Source organism: Emys orbicularis, chromosome 4 (genome assembly GCF_028017835.1).
Source record: "Emys orbicularis isolate rEmyOrb1 chromosome 4, rEmyOrb1.hap1, whole genome shotgun sequence".
NCBI classification, from domain to species: domain Eukaryota; kingdom Metazoa; phylum Chordata; order Testudines; family Emydidae; genus Emys; species Emys orbicularis.
Window position 1 is genome coordinate 125,885,505 of NC_088686.1, and position 5,988 is coordinate 125,891,492.

General features: G+C 55.3%; 1 non-coding gene across 1 annotated transcript; it reads left to right on the forward strand.

Moving 5' to 3' along the window:
* Positions 1 to 1,073: 1,073 nt before the first annotated feature.
* Positions 1,074 to 1,146, forward strand: TRNAV-UAC (transfer RNA valine (anticodon UAC)). Its single transcript has one exon. It is a non-coding gene; the product is annotated as a tRNA-Val (tRNA).
* Positions 1,147 to 5,988: the final 4,842 nt, after the last annotated feature.

The following is a 5,988-nucleotide window of genomic DNA, read 5'->3' on the forward strand; positions in this document are numbered from 1 at the left end:
GCAAGAGGCAGGAGATGGCCAGAGCCGCGAAGCTGCAGGCGGCAGGCTGGGGAGAGACCAGCTCCGCCCCCGGGCTCGCCCCGCCCCCTGCTCCCCAAGACCACGTGCAGTTCAGAGCCGCCCGCCCGCCCCCCTCCCTGCAGCAGCCAGTCTCCCCCCACCGCCCATCCTGACCCCCACCTCTCCCCTGAAAGCCCCTCACGGCCCCCATATGGCCCCATCCACTCTCCGAAGACAGCCCCTCTTTGCGTCCCCCAACACCCCATTACTCAGCCCCCACCTAACATCCCAGACAACCATCCACTCCCCTTTGAACTAGCCTCCCCTCCGATACCTGTAGCCTTCACCCACCTACCACTGACCTCCCCCCTTTATCCAGCCCTCCCCCAGACCCGCCCCCCCCCCACCCAGCTAGCACTCCCCAAGTTCTGTGCAGCACTGTCTCCTAGCTCTGGCGCTGCCTGGGGGCAGGGAGCATTGTTCACACAGGCAGGGTGCTGGAGGTATTGTTGGCCTAGTGGGTAGAGCACTGGGCTGGGATTCAGCCCTGCCTGCCAGTCTCAGCCTGGCTGGGTGACTGTGGGTGAGTACCCTCGTCTCCCCGCACCTCAGTTTCCCCATCTGTGAAATGGAGGCAGTGACCTTGTCATCCTCTGTAAAGCTATGTGAGAGCTACCGAATAAAGAGTGCTAGCTAAAAGTGTGGCATTGTTATATGCCAATTATTTTAGGTCACTCTATAACTGGTGCAAATTGGAGCAACAACAGAGGAGGAGCCTTTCTGGGCATGACTGTTTTTTCCAGGGTGGGTGCACTCAGCAAGCAGGTCCTTCCCAGCCCCACTTCCCTGGCCCCATGCACGCAGACTTCACACCTCCTTGGGGAAGCACCCGGTCATAGCGAGCGATCTGCAAGTAACCACCGCGCTGACCCTAGCTGTGTGGCTTCCCGCAGGCAGGTAAGTGCTCTGAGCACTGGGCAAGGTGAACTCCCAGCATCTCCTGGATCTGCCCACAGCAGCTGTATAACCCCTGGCCTGACAAAAGGGGGAAGGGGAGCTTCTTTTTGTAAGGTGGTTCCATAGTGTAGTGGTTATCGCATCTGCTTTACACGCAGAAGATCCTGGGTTCGAGCCCCAGTGGAACCAACTGTGGGCTATTTTACGGGCAGCCACGAATAATGCAAGTGGGCCCCATGTGTACCTCTCATCAGGAGTTGATTTTATCCCCCAGCAGGGAAGAGGCGCTTCCAGCCATTGTTTCTGCCACTTGCCCCAGCTTGCAGCATTCTGCGCTGCCCCCATGTGACCATTGCAAGTACTACATCCCACCCCCATTTCTCTGATATAACCCAGGGGTGCAGTGCCCTGTCTCTTCACTAGGGACTGGCAGAGGTACTAGCACCAGACCCCCCCCAAACAGGGCAAAAGGGGTCAGTAGAATCCCCCCACCACTCCCAGGGGGTGATCAGAGGGCTAAGCCTCTTGCCCCCTCACAGGTGTCTGCCCCTGCTGGAGACGATCCCTCCTGGGGGACGAATGTAACTGCCCATGAGGTGGGGAGAGAGAGAAGGGTTTCTCAGCAGTGCCAGAGGACTGGGTGAGGGCCAGAGGGTGACTGGGGTAGGTGGTCAAGGGGTCACTTGGCCCTGGCCTTTTCTCAGAGCCACCCGCAGTCTGCAGCCTCAGTACACCCAGGGAGATGGATCCAGCCCGTCCATCCGCCTGGTAGTGCTGCAGGGCTCAGCTGGGCCATGTTCGTGGGGTACAGAACCCTAGGAGGGGAAGAGCTGTGCAGCCAGGGTCCTCTGCTGATAAGCTAAGAGCCACTGGTGACGATAGGGCAGGCACAGGGCATGGTAAGGAAAGGGGCATTAATACATGTGGGGATTGGGGGTAAAAAAGTCATTGGTATCATCCAAACAGGGACTTGAACCCTCAGATTAAAAGTCTGATGCTCCACCAACTGAGCTATCCAGGCAGCTACTGTATGTTTTTTCCCACAGCTGAGAATCACTAATCCAAGCAATTGTATTGGCTGTAGTTTCAATACTTTGTATCTATGTCCAGGGCCGGCTCCAGGCACCAGCCGACCAAGCATGTGCTTGGGGCGGCACCTTGTAAGGGGCGGCCAATCTTGGGGTGGCGGGGGGCGCTCGGGTTTTGTTGTTGTTGTTGTTGTTTTTGTTTCAGCCGGGCGGCGCTCGGGGTGGGTGGGTTGTTTTTATTTCGGAGGCGTGGCGTGGGGCCTGCCGGGGGGGTGTTTTGGCGGCGCGGCGCTTGGGGTTTTTTGGGTATTTTTTCCAGCGGCGCAGCACTCGGGGGGGGGGGGTGTTTCGGCGGCGTGGCGCTCAGGGTTTTTTTTTGTTTTTTTTTCCCGGCGGCGGGAAGCTTTCCCGGGAAGCTCTTAGATATAATTTAGTTTAACAGAAGCAGGAGCTCGAATCTGGCTACCCATCCTCTCTGTGTAGACTCCTTCTTTCCCAAAAAGTTCCCCAGTTCCTCCCTACACCATCCTCTCATCCATTCCTTAAGACCCTGCAGGGTCTGCCTGTCTAACTGGCCCTGCCCATGGAACTGGAAGCATTTCAGAGAATGCTACCATGGAGGACCTGGATTTTAATCACTGTGACTTACCTAGCAGCCTAAATTTGGCCTCCAGGACCTCTATCCTACCTTTCCCCATGTCACTGGTACTCATGTGTACCATGACCACTGGCTCCTCCCCAGCACCGCACATAGCCTGTCTAGATGTCTCGAGACATTGGCAACTTTTCCACCCTGCAGGCAATTCCCCATGTGCTTCTCCCAGTCAGGGCCGGCTTTAGGAAGTGCTGGGCCCAATTCGAACATTTTCGGCGGGGCCCCAGCAGGGATGACTAAAAAAAAAAAAAAAAACCATAAAAAAACCCTTTCATTTCTTCCATGTATTATTTACTTTCCATAACTATATAAATATAACAAAATTATATATTACGTACATTGCTGGCTGGAGGCAGGGCAGGGGCAGGGCAGGGGCTGACTGGAGGTAGGGTCTGGCTGGAGGCAGGGCAGGGGCTGTGGGGCTGGCTGGAGACGGGCTGGCTCCAGGCAGGGGGTGCGGGGCTGGCTGGAGACAGGGGCTGGTGCGGGCAGGGCAGGGGGTGCAGCAGGGGCTGGCTGTGGGCAGGGGGTGCGGGGCTGGCTGGAGACAGGGGCTGGCTGTGGACAGGGCAGGGGGTGCGGGGCTGGTGCGGGCAGGGGGTGCAGCAGGGGCTGGCTGTGGGCAGGGGGTGCAGGGCTGGCTGCAGACAGGGGCTGGTGCAGGCAGGCCAGGGGGTGCGGGGCTGGTGCGGGCAGGGGGTGCAGCAGGGGCTGGCTGTGAGCAGGGGGTGCGGGGCTGGCTGGAGATGGGATGGCTGCGGGCAGGGCAGGGGGTGCGGGGCTGGTGCGGGCAGGGGGTGCAGCAGGGGCTGGCTGCTGCTGCAGGCAGGACAGGGGGTGCAGGGCTGGTGCAGGCAGGGGGTGCAGCAGGGGCTGGCTGCGGGCAGGGCAGGGGCTCCCCTGCTTCTAACGCCCCGGCCCTTTAAATAGCTGCCGGAGCCCTGGGGAAGCAGCGGGGCTCTGGTGGCTATTTAAAGGACCAGGGCAGCAGAGGCAGCTGGAGCCCCCCGCTACCCCAGGGCTCTGGGGGCTATTTAAAGGGCCCGGGGCTCCCCTGTTTCTACTGCCCCGGCCCTTTAAATAGCCGAGGGAGCCCTGGGGAAGCGGCGTGGCTCCAGCAGCTATTTAAAGGGCCGGGGCGGTAGAAGCAAGGGGAGCCCCGGACTTTTTAAATAGCCCCCAGAGCCCCACAGCCCTACCCCAGGGCTCCAGAAGTGGGGCTCTGGTGGAAATTTAAAGGGCCTGGGGATCCAGCCCCTGCTGGGAGCCCCAGGCCCTTTAAATTGCCCCCGGGGAAGCTGGCTGCCCCGGGACGGCGTACTGGCAGCGGCAAGGGCACGGGGCCCTCTTAGGCGCGGGGCCCGATTCAGGGGAATCGCCTGAATCGGCCTAAAGCCGGCCCTGCTCCCAGTTATCACAAATCCAGCTATCTATATTTCTAATGGTCAAATCCCCCATTACTATTAGGAAAAGACATGTAATAAATGGGATTCCCTCCCGCAAAGAGGTATCCTCAGTGCAAGAGGATACCATGACATCATCTGGAAGGAGTTCCTAAATATGGGATCATTTCCCTCCACTCCACTTTGATGTTCTCCTTCTCCGAGACATTCATCCTCCTCAACAACGCAGAGGCTGTCAGACTGCGGGTAGGACCACTCTACCGTGTCCTGGAAAGTCTCATCTGTGTACCTCTGTCTCCCTTAGCTCCTCCAGTTCAGCCTCTCTGGAATCCGGAGCCTGTACTTGGTTTCTGAGGGCCAGGAGCTCCTTGCACCGAATGCACACGTACACCACCTGCCACCTGCCCCCAAGGCTGCCAATCAGGCATTCTGCATTCAGTGCAATAAACTCTGCCACTGGACTTCTACTTGCATTCTCTTTTTTACTCCTGCAACCATTTTTGTTGGGTTTTATTTTTGTTTTGTGGGAGGGTCTTTATTGGCCTAAGTCTAGAGAATGTTCATCTGGTGTATCTGGCTTTCCCACTCCCTTGCAAAACTCCCATGTTTACTAGCTCCTCTGGTCACTTAGGAGCGGGCTTTTTAAAGCCCTGTTCTCCCTGAGTAGCCCCACCCCTAGTTAAGGGTTGATGGGTGCTAAATGATTTAGGGATCAAAGCCTCGTTAAGAAGCTCTCAGCCTTGCCTAGCAGGCCGGTAGGCTCAGCACACCCCCACCCCCACCCCGAAAAACAGACCACGCTATATACTTCAGTCAAGCTGCAAGCACACAACAAACAAACAAACTGACAACAAACTCACCCCAAGGTTCATATAGTCACTCCTCCTTCATCTGGAGAACTCCCTCACAAAACTCCCGTTAGCTGCTCCTGTTCGCTGGCTGGGATCTGGTCACTTCAAAGACATAGGACACGGTGAGCTCCACTAGAGGGCTCGCAAACTATTTAAAGACATACTACCCTATTCACTATAATCCACCGCTCCCCAACCCACTATGGTGGGTAACATTCATCCCCTCCCCCTCACTGACTCTCCACCCCCAGTCTAACCATCACCCCCATTCTCTGGGGAGTTAATGCTGTGACCAACCCATCGCCCCAGCCTCCGTCTCCTTCAGCAAACATCACACCCCACCTGCCCCAGACCTCCATCGAGCATCATTTCCCCTACAGTTGGGGAGCTGGTCCCTTTGCACTGTGCCACAATAGAGAAGTAGCCAGCAGGTGTCACTGTGAGATCAAGGAATAAAAGGAAAATGTTCTTTCATGTGCTCATGGCATGTGGCTCAGAAACCCACTAAGTCAAGGATGGTATTAGCCAATCATCTATGTTAAGTGTAGTATACACCACATTAATAAGTATTATGTGCATGGTATTACTATAATATGCATTACACACACACACACACACACACACACACGACTGTTGGGAAGTTTTGTTAACCAACTGTATTATGCTTTCCCCACAATTCTGGCACCCATGTCAAGTATCCCACAACACTTTGCAAAGTTGAATTCAGCTTTGACATTAGCCAATAGGAAATGTATCAAAGGCAAAATACTTTAATGTGTTGCCAGGGTACAAACTGATACCTTTGCAGACCAGTGCCTGGAATGCCAGAACAAAGATAAGGAAGGTATAGAACAACAAGTTAAGGAACTGGGACAAACTGATGGGTTGAATTTTAGTGACTTTAGAAAGTTTTGTAACTTGTAAAATCATCTGATAAATACTGCTATCTAGAATGTGTTTCTTTGAAGCACATGTTCTGTGTAAGGTGAACATGCAGCGAGAATTTGCTTCTGAGAAGTAGCTATGTATGTCTCCTTTACATATTGTACTGATTTGTCTTTAGACAATAAATTTGGCTAAGTTCAATTATTTGG